We start from the raw sequence: 20163 nt of genomic DNA, 5'->3' as shown, positions 1-20163 counted from the left end.
GTTGGTCTAACAGTAAATGAAAAGAAATGTGAACTAGGAAGGGAAGAACTGGTGTTTTTCGGGCACATCTTCACGAAAAATGGAATGAGGCCGGATCGCAGCAAGGTAGACACCTTAGAGAAGGCAAAACAACCAAGAGACATAGCTGAAGTTCGATCATTCCTCGGTCTTGCCAGCTATTGTGCCCGTTATATCAAGGACTTCGCGACAGTGAGTACACCACTGCGAGAGCTGACGAAGCAGGGACAAACGTTTGAATGGACAACAGAATGCAGCAAGGCATTCGAAGAGATAAGGGCGTCAGTGACGGCAGTAGACCACCTGGACACTTCGACCCGAACTTATGCACCGAACTCACTGTGGATGCCAGCCCAGTGGGCCTGGGCGCGATACTGGCACAGCACAAGCATGGAAAGGACTCGCCACGATGGGTCATGGCTTATGGGAGCAAAAGTTTGTCAGACGTTGAGAGAGCGTACTCTCAACCAGAAAAAGAGAGTCTGGCTGTGGTGTGGGCATGTGAGCACTACCACATGTTCATTTACGGGAAGCCTTTCATGATTGTAACAGACCACCAGGCACTAGTAACCATCTATGGCAACCCAAGCGCCAAGATACCACCAAGGATAGAGCGGTGGGGAATAAGGTTGATGAACTACAACTTCAAAATAGTTCATAAACCTAGAAAAGAACAAAATCCCGCTGACTACATGTCACAACACCCGCTGCCCCACAGAAAAGATGGCACTACCATGGCAGAAGAATACCTAAACCTCATCCTCAAGCAAAACACCCCGACATCAATAACCATTGCCGAGCTAGAGCAAGAAACAAGGAGAGATCCCACCATGCAGGCCATCGGAAAAGTAGTGCGACAACAGAGATGGATACATATCAATAATAACAGCCCCACAGAAGAAGGGGTAATAAAAGAAGAAATTCTGGCCTTCAAGAAAAGAAATGAAGAACTGTCAGAAACGGAAAACCGCATTCTAATGAGAGGATCACGAATAGTCATACCATACAGGCTGAGGAAAAGAACAATTGAACTAGCCCATGAGTCTCATCGAGGTATTGTCGCTACAAAGAAAATGCTGAGGGAAAAGGTGTGGTTCCCAGGACTGGATGGCATGGTGGAAGAAGCAGTAACACGCTGCCATGTCTGTCAAGTGACAGGACCGCCATCGAAACCAGCACCGCTACAAATGTCAGTACTGCCAAAAGCAGTATGGACAGAGCTATCGGCAGATTTCTATGGACCGTTGGAGACTGGAAATTACCTGTTGGTCGTCATTGACGAATTCTCAAGGTTCCCGATTGTAAGGCAGATATCGTCGACATCAGCAAGTGCCACTCTACCTATGCTAGATGACATCTTCGCGGCCTGGGGCTCTCCACAAACATTAAAGACGGACAATGGCCCTCCATTATCAGGAAAAGAATTCCGCCGGTTCATGGATTACCTGGGGATAAAGCATCAGAAAATAACACCGCTGTGGCCACAGGCCTTCGGGATGGCAGAACGATTTATGGGGACTATAAAGAAAGCCATCTAGAGAGCAAAACTGACACAAATATTGACTGGACAGGCACTGTGCCAGGTGTTGAGGGACTACAGAAACACCCCTCACAGCTCCACAGGTCGATGCCCAGCTGAGCTAGTACTGGGACGATCGAGCAAGACGAGACTGCCACAAATGGAAGTAAAGATGAGCGCAGATCGGAGCGACATTGCGGAAAGGGATCAAGAAGCCAAAAGGAAAATGAAAGAGTATGCGGATCAGCGGAGACACGCATCAGAATCGAAATTAAATGAAGGAGACCTGGTGGTGGTGAGACAGAGACAACAACGGAAATCCAACAGCCCATTCTACAAAGATCCACTGATGGTGACAAAAGTGAAAGGATCGATGATAACGACAGTTTCCGACCAACAAAGAATAACAAGAAACAGTTCTCACTTCAAGGAGCTAAAGAAGGAAGAAGAAGAATCAGCAACAACAGAGCTGCCATGGAAGGCGGAAGATAGAGAACTAGAAGTTGACGGAGACGAAAGACCAAGAAGAACATGCAGAAAACCACAAAGACTAATTGAAGAGATGTAGAGCGACAAGATCTCTCTATCTCTCTCTCTCTCTCTCTCTCTCTCTCTCTCTCTCTCTCTCTCTCTCTCTCACTATAACTATCCCGTAAGTACTGTCAATGGGGGGGGCGACAATAACTAGTGGAAATGTACCATGAACATTTGTTTGCAACAAGGGGGGAGATGTAGTGACTCGACAGATAGGGCAACCTGACAGGACGGCACTAGGACCCTGTGGGTCATGAGGGCAGTGACCAGGTCACTGGACACCACATCCGGTTAGGGACAGGAAGGATGACAGAATGACCAGGACAGAAAGCAGGACAGACATACCTGTGACCAGTCGTAAGAGAGATCAATAAAGAAGTAATGCCGACTAACCTGTGTCTCGTGATTGATGTATCTCCTGGCAACCAGTGTAAACACTACAGCCCACAGGTGGGGGACCAGGCGCATAATGAGGGCAAGCACGGATGGTTTACGAACCTCATGCCACGATTACAGCGAATGTTTGCCTTTTTCATCCTAGCCCCTCTTCCATCCTCGCACGCAGAGGACAAACAGCACGATTCTTGTGCATGTTGCGCCCCAGGTCCACTTACGCTACCACACGATAAGTAAGTATAGGGGTAAGGTGGGGTCACGGAGCTCCTGCAGCGACAGGGGACTTAGAGGTCCTCCCTAGGCAACTCAGTGTATCCTTTTTACTGATCCAAATAATTTTCTCCTCAGATTGGTGGTCCGTGTGATGGCAGAGGTCAGCATGGACAGCCAGTGCTCCCCCCCTTTTCCCAGAGACGTCCCATGTGGAGGACTTGATGCCGGGTACTTCACAAGATGCGCAATGGGCACATTTTCACGAGATGGACAAGGTTAATGGCCTGGCGTGGGCTAGCAGTATTATGAACATTCCTGAGCAGGAGGACTCTGGGATCGTGGGCGATTCCCAACCTTCAGAACAGCAGCCCAGCGCAGATGCTGGCCCCTCTAGACCTAAGCGGGTCCGCAAGACAAGGATCAGGGTTTTCCCGGCAGAGCCGCTTCGGCCACCTAGAATCAGAACAGTTCAGACCCCCAAGGAGGTCACTATACTGTTGGTTGCTCCCCCGCCCCCGAGGCCGCCCACCCCTACGGACAGTACCGCTGCCCGAGGTAACTACGCCACTAGGGATGATCTTGCTAAACTCATGGACAATATGAACAGTTTTATGTCACGGTTACAAGCAGGGACCGTTGGCCACAGCCCCGGGCATTCGTGCAACAGCACAAGGGTAAGGGTTGGGGCCACTGTAGCAGCGGCAAGTGTTTGGTCAGCAAGTGGGGGTGAGCCAGTGTGGCAGTTGGTGGACGGGGGGGATACCCGCAACCCCTACCTCTGGGGGGCAAATCACTCTGCCAGCACCTGTCTCGCTCCTCCCCCAATCATCCAGCAAGGTTACCCCCCCTCGTGAACAGCAGTACGGGGGCCGCATCTGTTATGTCTTCTATCGCACCCTCTCCCACTCCAGCCGTGGTCCAACAATACACCAATGGCCCACTGCTGTCTGGGCTATGCTCACTGGACTGGCAGGCGCCCCAGGCAGCCAAAGAAGGAATTTGGAGGCAAGATTTCATAGACATTTTTACCCTGCTCATGTTGGGCCAAGAGGGCTTGGACATCAGGAAGATAGGGGCGAAGGAGGAGGATAAAAAAGTAAAATACCAGCTTTGGCCAGAGAAGAGCATAGCAAACTGGCTTGAGGCCTTTTCCATCCTAGCTTCTGTAACGATGGAGAAATTTCCAGACGAGTGTCCTGGGTTAGTACAGTACTCTAAGACAATACACAACGAGGCTATGAAGTGGGGCGGAAATGGCTGGTTGAATTATGATAGGGAGTTCAGGAGGAAGATTTCCTTAGCCCTATACACAAACACATCAGGCAGGGAAGGATTCTGTGCCATTTTAGACAGGGAATGCTGTGCGGAGAAACAGCCCAACGCCTAGCACAAGAAAAAGATCACGGCCAAGATCACATTGTTAGAGTTGTTCCCGATTGTGATGGCATTCCACTTGTGACCGGCAGTGTTGGCGGCTAAGAGGGTCCTCTTGTGGTCTGATGATCTGGCGGTAGTTCAGGCCATTACCTCCCAGTCAGCGAATTGCCCCCTGGTTTTGTGCCTCTTGAGGGAGTTGGTGCGGGCGTGTCTGTACAATAATGTTGAATGCCGGGCGCAACACATTCAGGGCGTGCAGAACACAGCGGCTGATGCTCTCTCTCGTTTTCAGTGGCGCCAGTCCCGGGATGCATGGCCGAGAGCGAGAGAGGAGGGGATCCCTTTCCCGGCACACCTGTGGTTCCTGTTGAAGTGGTAAATCGAATGAGGGGGTTGGGTAAGCTATCCTTAGCGCCAAGGACAAACAAGAGATATAGGTCCTGCGTCAAAAAGTTTGTTCAGTGGTGGGAGACTGGGAAGAAGACGGGTCCTCTTTAGAAATCAGAGTACAGTCATTCATATTGTGAGCGAAAGACAACGGGAAGAGTCATTCTTGGATCTCAGACCATCTTGCAGCAATCAGCCACTACGCTAGACTACGGGGCCAGTCTGATCCAACCAAATCCTTTGTGATCAGAGCAGCATTAAAAGGGTGGGCCAGGAATGAACCAAATGCACGGGACAAAAGGTCCCCCATAGACTTTGAGACACTGCAGGGAATGCTAGATTGGATGCACAAGGCTACTCTCTCAGCTTTTGAGGTGGCAGTGTTTGTGGCCACGTTCAGCCTGGCTTTCTTCGGGGCACTTAGAATTAGCGAGTTGGAGGCCAGAGCCAAGAATGACAGGTCTGGGGTGGCATTGAAAATACAAGATACGGTGCTCTCAGGCGATTCCCTCAAAATAACGCTAAGACGGTCGAAGACGGATCAGTGTGGGAGGGAAGGGTGTTTTGGCTGCACAGCCTGGGTGATGGCAGGTATTGCCCAGTCAGTCTGGTCGCCGCCTATCTGGCCCTGCACCGGACAGCAGACGGTTACCTTTTTCTCCATGCAGAAAGCACGCCCCTTACAAAGTACCAGGTGGAACACATTATGCATGTGTGCCTGGTGCTGTCTGGCAACAAGGATCCTAGCTGGCGTGTCTGCAGCCACTCTTTCCGCATAGGGGCAGCTTGAGTGGTTGGCCTGGTATATGATGTGCACTATTCTAGTGGGCACCTTGCACCAGTCCAAACGACCCTAATTGATGGTAGGTTGTAAAGTCAACCTTATAGAAAGCTATCCTAGTGGTAGCTGTGGAGAGCAGCCTTCAGGCTAAGACTTAGAGGTGAGTTAAGCAAGTTGTTTTACCAGTTATAATCTCTTGAATGATCAAATGAAAGCACACTACACAAGGTATATATCAAATATATATGTATTTAATCTAAACACAACCCCTCTGGACTCTTTATGAGGTCAGAGGAAAAAGTACAATACAAGGAACTTAATTAGCATACGATAAGTTGCATGTTTTGTCCTAGGGGCCTCACAAACCATATACTAAAATAGTGGTATGAGAATCACGTGAGGGATAGAAAGCAGGCCTAGGGCCTGTAGAACTGCTGGGGCAACCAGGAACCACCCAAGGTAGGGACGCAGGAGGCCCACGGGGGACGTGTGCAGTGTCTAAACACAGCCGTGGATCACCATTGACTTTCTATGGAGAACGAACAAGGTACAAATTTAAAGAATAAGGGCATTTGGAGGTGAACTACGATGCAACCCTTTTAGACTAGGACACTTCAAGAGTCAAGACACAGGGGAGCACCGGAGTACTCTCCAGGGATGCCGATTGCATAGGTGTCTTTTGGTGTCGGGTTTCGTCGTCGATTCCAATGGAGAGCTGCGAAGAAATGCTTCAGGTGACCAGAAGAAAAGTGTCCGGGTGGATCCAGGGTGGATCAGAGATATGAAGAACATGAAAGCAGAGGGGACATAGTCTGAGTCACTAGCCAGTGACCAGGATGGCGGGAAGAAGATGCCAGCCGATGTCGGGTGATTTTGGGTGAGAGAGGTGAAGCTTGACTCTTCAGCCACGAGGACCAGGAGGTGTCAATGATAACCAGAAGCTGGATTCGAGCTGTCCCACAAAAGATGTCGAGTGCTGCAGCAACGGAATCCAGATTGGACCCAACAAGCCTTGGCAACAGCAACCCATGCAAGATTTGCTTTGGTTCAGACCAGCAAGTTCTGGGGGACTCCTCCTTTGAAGGGGAGTCAGAGCACATCTGGAGCAAAAAAGGAAAACTCAGGAAATCAGGGATTGGCTTTTGTGGGGGCTCATTAGCCAATGGACTAGGAACCGCGAAGGCGCCTCAAGCTGAAATGCACAAAGCGGGCCCACGGAACACTCGTGGAGTGTAGGCCTTTGAGCTTCAGTGCAAAAGGTGCTCGTGGCAGGGGCTTCAAATACCCCAATGTACAACTTTGGGATACCTCGGGAAGTAGGTGCAGTAGCAAAAGTGCAGGATGTCCAGGAGTTCCGGTCCCATGTCTCTTGTGTCAGCTACAGGTCTCAGCTTTGCTGGGATCTTGGGTCGGTCTCAGAGATGTCTGGAAGTCCATGTCCTGTGTCACAGATTCTTCGGAGTCCGGCGGGAGCCTTGAAACTGCAGACCGGCAAATATGCTGTTGGTGCCTGTTTGAACAGGGTGGTCACTCCTTGACCACAAGGGAGATTTCGTCCGGCTTCAAGTCTATGTGGAAGGCCAAAGGTCCAAGATATATGTTTCAGAGATTCATCCAGGGTAATCTAAAGTCCTAGGGACTGGCATCCTATTCTTATAGTAAGTTTAGGAGTTGGACTAACTCTAGGGTCCCACCTATGGGAGGACCTGGGGAGGGGGTGGTTACTCCCCTTCCGCTCTGTCCAGTTTCACGCCAGAGCTGGGAGAGAGTGCCCCAGCAACCGGTTTGAACTGGGAAATGCATGGAGCACCTTGTGTGCCCCAGGAGTGTCTGAAAGGCATTCACTAAATGCAACCCACCCTGCCCCAATACACTAAAGCCTGTCTGGGGAGGTGCTAGCACCTCCCTGGACAGGACACCTATTCTCCAGGCCTCCCCTGCCAGAGTTTCGTCCAGCAGCAGGAGGGCAGACTCGTGTCTGTGGCAGCAGCATTCATTTTGTGATGCTGGGGCTCTGTTTAACTTTAACCGGGTGTACCAGTGTGTACATGTCTTTTCCCTCTAGAAGGGTTGAATGCTACCCCCGCCGCCAGAACTGGCACTGGGGCGGGGGTGGCGGGGTAGTATTAAAAAGTGTTTGACACCAAACACGACATGTTTTCATAAAGCCAAACCAAAGTTAGCATTAACCGCGAGGATTATAATGCACTTAAGAGTATATGGTATGGCTATATGATAGAACAGCTATAAGGAGATGGTTCCGAAAGCTGCAGAGGGGCTCAGCTCATGCTAGGGCACCCTCTCACACAAAACCAGGCACTCTGCCTTCAGGATTGTCAAGGCCTGCCATAGGAGTGACTTATAGGTTAATATGTGTCTATTTGTAAGGGTAGATATAGGTATACTATATCTAAGTAAGGGGTGCTTACACCACCTTACCCAGGCTGCAAGTGCAGACCTGTGGTGCCATTTTGGAAGGCTAACCAGGAGTGGCATAATACATGCTTCAGCCCCTGGTAGGCCTCTGGGGTACCTATGCCCTGGGTACGTAAGGTACCATTTACAGGGACTCACAAGGGTAACCCAGTAGCCAATCTGGTATGTACCTAAAGTACATGGAATCCATTTTATAGAGAAAGCAGATATACTGGGGCCCTGAATAGCAGGCTCCCAGTCCAACTAAGTCTAAAACCAGCAAAACACCAGGCAAAAAGTGGGGGTAACCATATAGTCAGATTCCACCTTCCTACAGGCAGCAACTACAGCAGTTAAGGAAGGTTTGCCAGCAATGGGTATCAAACAGGTGGGATCCCACTGTTTCAAGAGATGCATACGGCCATGAGCCCAAAAACTTTAAGATCTGTTCAGCAGCCGGGTCCTGGCGACTGGGCAAAGTGTGTTGTGAAGTAAATTTTCTGTTTGCAATTTTGTATGGCCACAAGCCACGACAGTTCATTTGCTTGCAGCATCCGGTTTCGGTTACTGGCAGCAGTGTGTTGTGTAGTGTATTTGACTATTTGCATTTTGGCGTGTTGTGTTGTCAATAAACGTTTTGCAACATCACATTTCTTTATTTGCCAGGAACAAAGGTCTGAGTGATTGGCCACTCTGGCGTCTGCAGGTTGGCACACTGGGCGGAAAGCAGGTAATGGAGGCATGGCTTTTCCAACACTGAAGAAATGCTAGGGGAAGCATGAAAAATGTCGACCGTTCACTGAACCAATCCTCATTATAGGTTGGTTAACAGTGATACACACCCCACTTTTAATATACCTGTCTAGGAGCATAATAAATCTGTTGAGGCCCACTAAGCACGGTATTTTAACTCACCTACACCCACTCCACTACTTGGCTCTACCACACATAGTTTTTCACAAAAAAAGTGCTCCTGCGTAGTTCATGAGTCGTAGCACGCCCCTTTTCGTAGAGAACTGGGATGGCCCCAATGATGAAGCATGTCACCGTGGGGTAACCCCGGTGAGTGAGGGGACACTAGAAAGAACATTTTCTTTCTTGCAAGGTTTCACTGATCATTGAGGTCAGTTGCCACAACATGAGCTAGGTCTCGGAACCCAGTAATCTGGAATCCTACTTGTGCGTCAAGACTTTGGAGGGCGACCTAGTCTCTTAATCCTCCTTCTCCCCCTGGTTTATACCAATTGCATAGAATACCAGTGAAGTGCCAACCTGAGCTCCGGGGGTATCACAAGGAGTAGCTTGGCAATCAAGTGCCCAGGTTAATGTCGTGAAGTGCCAGCCCAAACATAACCAACATTTCGGATGGCTGCACCAGTACTAGCCGCACCGGACCAAAGCAAAGATGGGGGGGGGAGAGCGCCCCTCCTTGTCCCACCTGGAGATGCCCATGCCTCTGTGTGGTCTCAGAATGGTAGGGTGCCAGAAACTCTTAAAGTGAGAGTCTAGGCGCTGGCTTCAGGGGACTGGAGTTTGCAATGTGAGATGTTGAGATCTGACTTGGCTCAAAGCTGGGAGTGATCTTGAGATAATGTGCGTATATGAACACTGTGTACATCATCGAGGAGACCAGTGGCCCGTATGCATCTCAGAAGCCTGGATAGATGAGTCGGTAGAGCACCAGACTTTTAATCTGAGGGTCCAGGGTACAAGTCCCTGTTCGGGTGGAAGATGTTTGTTTTCAGTTATTCAACAGATTTGAAATGGAGGATTTTGAGGATTTTTTTGTTTACATTGATTTTGCTTTTTACTCTTTTATTTCGATCGCTCTAACTTTTCCTCTGTTGTTATCCTGGTTTGTTACAACCAGTAGCGACTCCACCTGTTATTGAAGTTTTTACTTACTTTTAAAAATTCAATCACTATTTTCTGCATACAGGAGCAGCTGTGACATCCAACATTCTGCATTCAATTTATTTATGGTCCAGGGATTGAAAACGAACTTCAAAGCACTCTGATCACAAGCAAACATCTAATGTATACCAAACCACACGTCCTGCCAGTGCAGCAAGGTGACCGTGTCGAGCTTTGCTACCAGTTTATATTTAATTATCTTTAGTTACAACGAGTGTCTGCTCGCTTTCGGGGGAACACCTGATATGCTGTTTGTAACAATGTGTCAAGATGATTTCTCCACTAGGGAGGGGAGAATAAAAAATGAGCTAGCTATCGCGCCAAGAATTTTCAATTCTATTAAGGTCACGGAGGCGAGGATTATGCTTCTCTTTCATTTTAATGCTACACACAGCAGCCAATGAAATTATTTGTATATACAAAAACTACATTTCCCATGATGCAAACATCACATCACTTCCTGCAATAGCCCATAAGAGCCAGGGATACCGGATATCGTCCTCTTTCTTTGCTTCGAACATAAGTCCATAAATAACTGAAGTCCAATATAACATCCTCCAACGTGGAAGAACAACCAACTGGAAAGAATTCCTTTAACTGGAAACATATATTCAGTCCATCTTCTTCTCAGAACCTGGAAGAATGAAAAGAAGGCCCGTAGCATCTTCAAATACAGACTATAAACATGGGTGGGCAAATATTACAATACATGTAATAAACCGGGTGGGATAATCCTCGCTTCCCTGTCCTTAATAGAATTGAAAATTCTTGGCATGATAGCTAGCAAATTTTTTATTCTATTACAGGACCGGAGGCTTCGTATTATGCTAGTTTAACCCTCTTGAAACCCTACAGAGGAAATATCACCCACCTGTTTATAATAAAATTGTTTGAAAATAGATTCTGAGGACCAATCAGCTGAATGCATATTGTCCTGAACAGTACATCCTAACATAAAACTCTTAGAGGCCATGGCGCCACGTACCGAGTGGGCCCCAAACGGATGTATGATGGTATTACGTGTGCTTTCACAACGCGTACCGTTACCACGCAGGTTTTACAACGCAAGTCGTTACAACGACTTGCGTTGGGGGGAGCTGGATAGTGAATAGTTTAATTTACTATTCCAACTCTAGTCCCCGTGGATAGTACCGAAGGTGTTGGATAGTAAATTAAACTATTCCCTACCCTCCAGCACCCTCCAGCGCAGGTTGTTGTAACAACTTGCGTTGTAAAACCTGCGTGGTAATGGTACCGCGTTGTGAAAGTTTCGTTGTAAAGGATGTTTCCCCCCCCAACACCTGGGTATCAATACCCGCCTCCTGCATAACGTATTTCAAGGATCACTGAAAGAATATCGACTACCACAATATCGAGTACCCAAAATATCGAGGTGAAAATATCTACTACAAAAATATCGAGTTTGTATGTACAAACAGGTAAGTACAAAAATATCGACTACAAAATATCGTTTACAAAAATATCGTTGTAAAAAATATCGACTTTACTAAAAACAATGTTTAATTACATTAATATAAAAAATTAATTACTAAAATATAATTAACAATACTTAAAATAACTTTTAATAATTAAATATTTAATGAAAGTAAAAAAAAAATATTTTTTTAATCATATTTCTTAAAACATATATATATAGTAACAACATTTAATTAAATAATAGGCAATATTGTATATGTACCCCAAAAACCCAAAACTGACCCTGAACCCTAAAAATACCCCTTTACCCAAAAACTAAAAACTGACCCTGAACCCTAAAAATAACCCTTTACCCAAAAACTGAAAACTGACCCTGAACCCTAAAAATACCCCTTTACCCAAAAACTGAAAACTGACCCTGAACCCTAAAAATACCCCTTTACCCAAAAACTGAAAACTGACCCTGAACCCTAAAAATACCCCTTTACCCAAAAACTGAAAACTGACCCTGAACCCTAAAAATACCCCTTGACCCAAAAACTGAAAACTGACCCTGAACCCTAAAAATACCCCTTTACCCAAAAACTGAAAACTGACCCTGAACCCTAAAAATACCCCTTTACCCAAAAACTGAAAACTGACCCTGAACCCTAAAAATACCCCTTTACCCAAAAACTAAAAACTGACCCTGAACCCAAAAAATACCCCTTTACCCAAAAACTGAAAACTGACCCTGAACCCTAAAAATACCCCTTTACCCAAAAACTGAAAACTGACCCTGAACCCTAAAAATACCCCTTTACCCAAAAACTAAAAACTGACCCTGAACCCTAAAAATACCCCTTTACCCAAAAACTGAAAACTGACCCTGAACCCTAAAAATACCCCTTTACCCAAAAACTGAAAACTGACCCTGAACCCTAAAAATACCCCTTTACCCAAAAACTAAAAACTGACCCTGAACCCTAAAAATACCCCTTTCATTTAACATAATTAGCAATTAATCAATTAAATAAAATTAATTACCAATTACATTTTAATTAATTAACAAACATTTTTTAATTAACAATTAATTAAATATTACTACCAATTATTAAATTAACATATTTAATTAATTATAATTAAATTACTTCCCACCCTATTCCCCTATAAACCCACAACCCGCTAGAGAAAATACATTATTTTAATTGACATAATTAGCAATTAATCAATTAAATAAAATTAATTACCAATTACATTTTAAATAATTAACATATATTATTTAATTACCAATTAATTAATTATTACTACCAATTAATAAATTTACATATTTAATTAATTATAATTAAATTACTTCCCACCCTATTCCCCTATAAACCCACAACCCGCTAGAGAAAATAAATTATTTTAATTGACATAATTAGCAATTAATCAATTAAATAAAATTAATTACCAATTAAATTTTAAATAATTAACATATATTATTTAATTACCAATTAATTAATTATTACTACCAATTAATAAATTTACATATTTAATTAATTATAATTAAATTACTTCCCACCCTATTCCCCTATAAACCCACAACCCGCTACAGAATTAAATTACACAATAATTAAAAAAATAATTAATTAAAAAAAATAATAAAATAAATTGACACTTTTCACACATATTATAAAATAAACACACTATAAATAATTAAATATTATTTAAAAAACTATATTTTTTACTATCTAGATTATATACTTGGATATTTTCACTGTCTATATTATTTACAGTCGATATTACTTCACTTACCTTAAAAACGATATTTTGGCTGTCGATATTCTGTCTAGTCGATATTTTCTCCAAACGATATTTAAAACTCGATATTCTGTCCAGACGATATTTTGGAGTCGATATTATGTCTGTGCACCGTATTTCAACCATCTGGCTGTAGTAGCCGCAGTAAGAAGGTTTGAATGGTTTCTGCAAAGCAATAACTAACTGCATAGCATCTGTAGGTCGAAAAGACCTTGTACACTCTTCGTAGACTTTAAGACATTGCACCACACAAAGTTCTGCATTGCTTGGAAAAGCATGATAGTCAACACTTCTAGACATTGTCTTAGTCCTGGCAGTAATATTAAAAGAGACTCCCTCTGGAGTAAACACTCTACCTGTAACGTCCAAGGCTTTGACGTCCGATGACCGTCGACATGCTGCCAGACATTGCAGCATAGCTAACTTGGCTGAAAGTTGTTTCCTGGATAACAAATCATTTTGATGCCAACTATTGAAGAGAGAAAGAACTAGAGAGACATCCCATAAAGAAGTATATTTGGGTTTGGGTGGATTCGCTACCCTGATCCCTTTCAGAAGTTTGCAAACAAGCGGATGCATACCCACAGGCTTACGCTCAATTTGGGAGCGACCCACCGAAATTGCGGAATGGAAATTGTTAACTGAACGATATGCCAAACCCTCCGAAGCTTTCATGGAAAGGAAGTTCACAATGCAGGGTAATACTGCCCCCACAGGATCCATGTGTTGTTCCACGCACCAACGAACCCAGCCTTTCCAGGCTGAAGCGTATCTCTTCCTGGTGGAAGGGGCCCAGGATTGGTCGATAAAGGCTGAAGCCTGCTCCAAAAATTCTGGCATTTGCCAACATTTATGGAAAATCTCCAGGCCATCAGAGACAGATGCCCTGACTCTACCATCGGGTGTATCTCTCCATGAGGGCCCTGGAGTATCATCGGTGACTCCGGGATCTTCCTGGGAAGGTTGCAACTGACTTCCAGGAGACTCGGAAACCAGGGCTGCGATTTCCAGAGGGGGTCACTAAGATCACCTCCGCCCTCTGACGCACTATCCGTGAGTACACTTGAGGAATCAATATGAATGGGGGAAACGCATAATTCAGGGACTGGGACCAGTCCTGCGTGAAAGCATCCGTCGCCAGAGTCAATGGATCCGGTCTCCAACTGAAGAACTGAGAAATCGGCCGATTCAACCTGGAAGCAAAAAGGTCGATCTGGCAAGACCCCCAAATCACCTGTAACCATTGGACTACCCACGGTTGGAGCTGACAATCGCTGTAATCCCTAAGGTGGCGTGAATGCCAGTCTGCCACCACATTCGACTGACCTGGAATATACTCGGCTATGACTGAGATCTGATGACTTAGGCAATAGTGCCAGAAGTCCTTCGCTATCTCTACTAACATGGAGGATCTTTTACCTCCCAGTTTGTTGATATAGCACACTGCCGAGACATTGTCCATCCTCAGGAGGATACAACATCACACGTTCTTGGGCGACAGAGTCTTGATCACAAACGAGCCGGCGAGAAGCTTTAAGCAGTTTATATGGAGATCTAACTCCTGTAAGGAACACCATCCTCCCATGGAAATATTTCCACAACGTGCTCCCCAGCCACAACGGCTGGCGTCAGACTCGATGACTGCCTCTGGAATGGAGCCGAAAATGGCCCGACCGTTCCATGCCTCTACGTGGCCTAGCCACCACTGAAGCTCCTGACGGACCTCTGAGGACAGAGGAACCAGATCCGTGTACGAGAGACCCTTCTGCAGATGCTGTATCTTCAATCTCTGAAGGGCCCGATAATGAAGAGGGCCCGGGAAGATCGCCTGAATGGATGACGCCAGGAGGCCCACTATCCTGGCAATACCTATCAGTGAGAGCGTCTGTCTGGACAACAGGGCGCATAATTCCTTCTGTATGTCGTGCAATTTGGACCTGGGATGACTCAACTGAGCCGCGTGAGAATCTATCACAAAACCCAGAAAATCTGTCGTCTGAGTCGGGCATAGAACGGATTTGGTCTCGTTGACCACGAATCCGAGATTTTGCAGCATAGCAATGGTCATGCATAGGTGCTGCCTCGCCATTTCCTGCGTTTGCGCCATGATCAGTATATCGTCTAAATATACTATCATTCGAATCCCCCTGCTCCCTGAGGTATGATACCACAGTCTTCAATACCTTGGTGAAACACCATGAAGCTGACGAAAGACCGAAAGGAAAGACCAAATATTCGTACCACCGGTCTCTCCACTGGAACTGTAAGAACATCCGATGTGGAGGAAATATCGGCACAGATAGATAGGCGTCCTTCAGATTCAGGCGGACCAACCAGTCCCCCTGCATCGGAAGATCCGCCAAAAGATGGATACCTTTCATCTTGAAATGTTTGTAAACCATGTAACCATTGAAATCCTTCAAGTTGAGTACCAACCTGTAACCGCCACCTTTCTTCTGAACCAGAAAAATATTGCTGCAGAAACCGCAAGGGCCCTCGTCGCAGCGCGCTATCGCATGTTTCTGCAGCAATTCTCCTATTTCTGAATCTATGAAACTCCCTGGGACACCTGTCCTGAACGGAGACCTGAAAGAAATCCAGATGAAAACACTGAACAGTTTCTAAAATCCAAGCATCTTGAGACAATTGAACCCAATTTTGAAAGAAGTAATGAATACGACCCCCCAGAGGGAGTGGGAAAATATCTGGAGCACTCACCTGATGATTCTGTGGCTTGGAAGCCACCACGGTAGGCTCCCTGTTGAACCTCCGCTTATTAAAGCGCTGCCTTGTAGGGTAGAATGTTCCCTCTCGGGTGGAATCCCAATCGCCTCTACCACGGCCAAAGTTTCCTCTCTGGGGGCCTTGGAAAGACTGGCAGCCAAACGAGCGTCCCCGGCCTCGTCCGGCCCTGTTAAAAACACAAGCCTGAAGGGCTCGCTTTATGCCTGACTGGGCTTTATCGAGAGTCATGAAGGTACCCACGTATTTTGCCACATCCTTCACAAAACGCTCACTGAATAAATTGCCATCTGCCAGGGGCCCCGGTTCTGCCGCTGCAAGTTCGGTGAGGTTGGAGTCCATCCTCATGAGGAGGGACTTACGGCGCTCAGTTGAAATAGCGCAGTTAGCGTTGCCCAAGAGGCATATCGCCCTCTGGGTCCAGCCGGCCAAAATGTGTGGGTCCATTGCCGCACCCGATTCCTGAACCTCCAAGGCCATCTCCAAAGTCTTGGCCAAGGGCCCCACAACATCCAGGAGTTTGTCCTGGCATCCCCTCCATGCGCGGTCGAAACCCTTATTAGGGTCCTTCACAAACTTCTTGAGAAAGGTCAACATGCTAGAGTCAATGGGCCCGATTCACAGAATGAACTTAAGACTCAATCCTAAACTTACTACTACTTTGGTATTCACAGAATGCACTTATTACTTTTGGTATTCACGGAATGCACTTACTACTTTTGGTATTCACAGAATGAACTTACTACTTTTGGTATTCACAGAAGTTAGGATTTTGTCTTAAGTACAGACTTAAGACAGACTTAAGACAAACTTAAGACAGACTTAAGACAGACTTAAGACAAAATCCTAACTTCTGTGAATACCAAAAGTAGTAAGTTCATTCTGTGAATACCAAAAGTAGTAAGTGCATTCTGTGAATACCAAAAGTAATAAGTGCATTCTGTGAATACCAAAGTAGTAGTAAGTTTAGGATTGAGTCTTAAGTTCATTCTGTGAATCGGGCCCAATGTCGGGAGTTTCCGCAACTTTGTCAGCAATGTCCGGCCTAGGGCACTCAGACCTGAGTCTATTCCTGACTTCTTTGTCAAAGCTCTTTCAGAGATTGTCATGTATATAGACAGCAACCTCCGACGCCGGAAGCCAATTGGATGACCTGGGGTAAACAATGTCTGCAGGATTGAAGGTAAAGGGGGTGGGCACAGGCGGAGTGGATTCTACGTTCTTAGATTTCTTAGTTTTCTTCTTTGGAGGAGACTCATCAGGGGAGTCAGTGGTTGTAGTGTCTCTGGTTGTAGTGTCGGTGTCGTTGTCCGTGTCCGGGTCCTGGGACTTACTGGGGTCCGGGTCCGGCAAAGAGGTTAAGGAATATGAATGTGGCCAAGAGTCCGATTGCGAACCAGAAGACGCACCGTCCTTCTTAGGCTTCGTATGGGAAGTGAACCCATGGCTCCTGGTGAATTTCTCCAACTGCTTAGTGATAGGCTTTAACGCAGTTGCCAAGGCTTGTTGAACAGTTCCCGGAACTGCCTTCTCTAGGGCCTTGTTGACAGAATCCTGGACCGAGGCGTCCAGTGCCTCAGCAATATTATCCTCAATGGAAGGGTTAGTCACTTCCTCTTCATAAGTCTCATCTTCTTCATAGGTAACCCAATCATCCATGGTATCGCCAAATTTATACATGGACTTACTCATAGGGGTAAGGATAGTATCCTGAGAGGAGTAATGGGAGGAGCTAACCCACAGCACAACACAATCACCATGTACCTACCTCCTCAGCCAAAGCTGTAGACAGGTTCTTGCAGCCGTCAGGGCGTAAATGGAGCAAAAGCAGTAAAAGAATATCAAGGAGGTGTGCTCCCTCCAGGCCCAGCGTTTTTCACAGCCTGCCATGCGTAAGGAACTGCACAGCAAAGAATCCGGAGTGAAAGTGCAGGAAAAACGAAGAAAAACGGGCAGTAAGCACGTGCGTAGCCCAATCCTATTAGAAACAAGCCCAATTGGGCTACGCACGTCGAAACTGTGGGAAAACGAGAGGAAAAGCTCCGAGCGTCCTTGGCCAATGAGGGGTGGCCTCTGGGCTCAAATTTATTATTTAATGATAATCCCCGCCGTCGGCGGGTCGGTACCGGTGATTCACACTATAATTAGCATCAAAACTACCCCCGCAGCGAACGCTGCATCAAGAGCCCGCCGCGCGGGTAAATCAATCTGCGGCCGCCCGAGAGAGACGCGCTCCTCCCGCCAAGCGAGGGAGATGCGTGTGGGGAGTTCTGCGCGATGCTCGCGCTGGGAACACTTCGGGCCACAGAGACGCACCGGCAAGCTCGCGTACACCCCCGATGACAGCGGGGTGACGCGGCAGCCGAAAGTCGTCGGGATTGCAAAGAATAACGGTATCAGCAACAAGCAACAATGATACAACAAATGGCAATACAGTGCACAGTAAATAAAGCGCACGCCCATGCGCGAATAGCGTTCAAACGAGGTACATAAAAGCATCAGTGATAGTTATAATCAACAATCAAAAGGCACTTAACTGGCTGCGTGAGAAGCAGAGAAAGAGGAGGATATCCGGTATCCCTGGCTCTTATGGGCTATTGCAGGAAGTGATGTGATGTTTGCATCATGGGAAATTTAGTTTTTGTTTGATATACAAATAATTTCATTGGCTACTGTGCGTAGCATTAAAATGAAAGAGAAGCATAATACGAAGCCTCCGGTCCTGTGATAGAATTGTTTTCCATATATTTAAAGGGATGTCAAATCTGACCTCACTTTTTCTTTTCATAACTTTGATTTTTTTTGGCACAACTTGTTGTTTGTAAGACAGGTGCAGCTGAATGAATTGAGAGAAAAACAGTGGAAAGTCTATTTTGCTGAAAGCAAACTTAGGCCCAAAAGGTAAAAGGTGATGGGACCTGACGGATATTATATTTACCACCAATGGCAAATGTGTTTTTAAAAAAACATGCACCGGGCCACTCTCACACTCTCTAAACTCATTCCCAGTGCCTGTGCCTCTCACCCTGACACCCTCTTAACTCACTCCAAGGCACTGAGTCTCTCACTCTCTCTTAACTCACTCCTGGTGCCTGAGTCTCACTCTCTCTAGCTCACTCCTGGTGCCTGAGTCTCTCACTCTCTCTTAACTCACTCCTGGTGCCTGAATCTCTCACTCTCACTTAACTCACTCCTGGTGCCTGAGTCTCTCACTCTCTCTTAACTCACTCCCGGTGCCTGAGTCTCACTCTCTCTAGCTCACTCCTGGTGCCTGAGTCTCTCACTCTCTCTTAACTCACTCCCGGTGCCTGAGTCTCACTCTCTCTAGCTCACTCATGGTGCCTGAGTCTCTCACTCTCTCTTAACTCACTCCCGGTGCCTGAGTCTCACTCTCTCTTAACTCACTCCTGGTGCCTGAATCTCTCACTCTCACTTAACTCACTCCTGGTGCCTGAGTCTCTCACTCTCTCTTAACTCACTCCCGGTGCCTGAGTCTCACTCTCTCTAGCTCACTCCTGGTGCCTGAGTCTCTCACTCTCTCTTAACTCACTCCCGGTGCCTGAGTCTCACTCTCTCTTAACTCACTCCCGGTGCTTGAGTCTCTCACACTCTCTTAACTCACTCCTGGTGCATGTGTCTCTCACTCTCTCTTAACTCACTCCGGATGCCTGAGTCTCTCACTCTCTCTTAACTCACTCCCGGTGCTTAAGTCTCTCACACTCTCTTAACTCACTCCTGGTGCTAGAGTCTCTCACTCTCTCTTAACTCACTCCCAGTGCCGGAGTCTCACTCTCTCTAGCTCACTCCTGGTGCCTGAGTCTCTCACTCTCTCTTAACTCACTCCTGGTGCCTGGGTCTCTCACTCTCTCTTAACTCACTCCTGGTGCCTGAGTCTCACTCTCTCTTAACTCACTCCTGGTGTCTGAGTCTCTCACTCTCTCTTAACTCACTCCCGGTGCCTGAGTCTCTCACTCTCTCTTAACTCACTCCCAGTGCCAGAGTCTCTCAAACTCTCTTAACTCACTCCCAGTGCCTGAGTCTCTCACTCTCTCTTAACTCACTCCCAGTGCCTGAGTCTCTCACTCTCTCTTAACTCACTCCCAGTGCCAGAGTCTCTCAAACTCTCTTAACTCACTCCTGGTGCCTGAGTCTCTCACTTTCTCTTAACTCACTCCCAGTGCCTGAGTCTCTCACTCTCTCTTAACTCACTCCTGGTGCCTGAGTCTCACTCTCTCTTAACTCACTCCCAGTGCCAGAGTCTCTCAAACTCTCTTAACTCACTCCCAGTGCCTGAGTCTCTCACTCTCTCTTAACTCACTCCCAGTGCCTGAGTCTCTCACTCTCTCTTAACTCACTCCTGGTGCCTGAGTCTCTCACTCTCTCTTAACTCACTCCCAGTGCCAGAGTCTCTCAAACTTTCTTAACTCACTCCCAGTGCCTGAGTCTTTCACTCTCTCTTAACTCACTCCCAGTGCCTAAGTCTCTCACTCTCTCTTAACTCACTCCTGGTGCCTGAGTCTCTCACTCTCTCTTAGCTCACTCCTGGTGCCTGAGTCTCTCACTCTCTTAACTCACTCCCAGTTCCAGAGTCTCTCAAACTCTCTTAACTCACTCCCAGTGCCTGAGTCTCTCACTCTCTCTTAACTCA

This window comes from Lissotriton helveticus, chromosome 1_2, assembly GCF_964261635.1.
Source record: "Lissotriton helveticus chromosome 1_2, aLisHel1.1, whole genome shotgun sequence".
Classification (NCBI taxonomy): Eukaryota; Metazoa; Chordata; class Amphibia; order Caudata; family Salamandridae; genus Lissotriton; species Lissotriton helveticus.
This window is presented reverse-complemented; position numbering follows the sequence as displayed.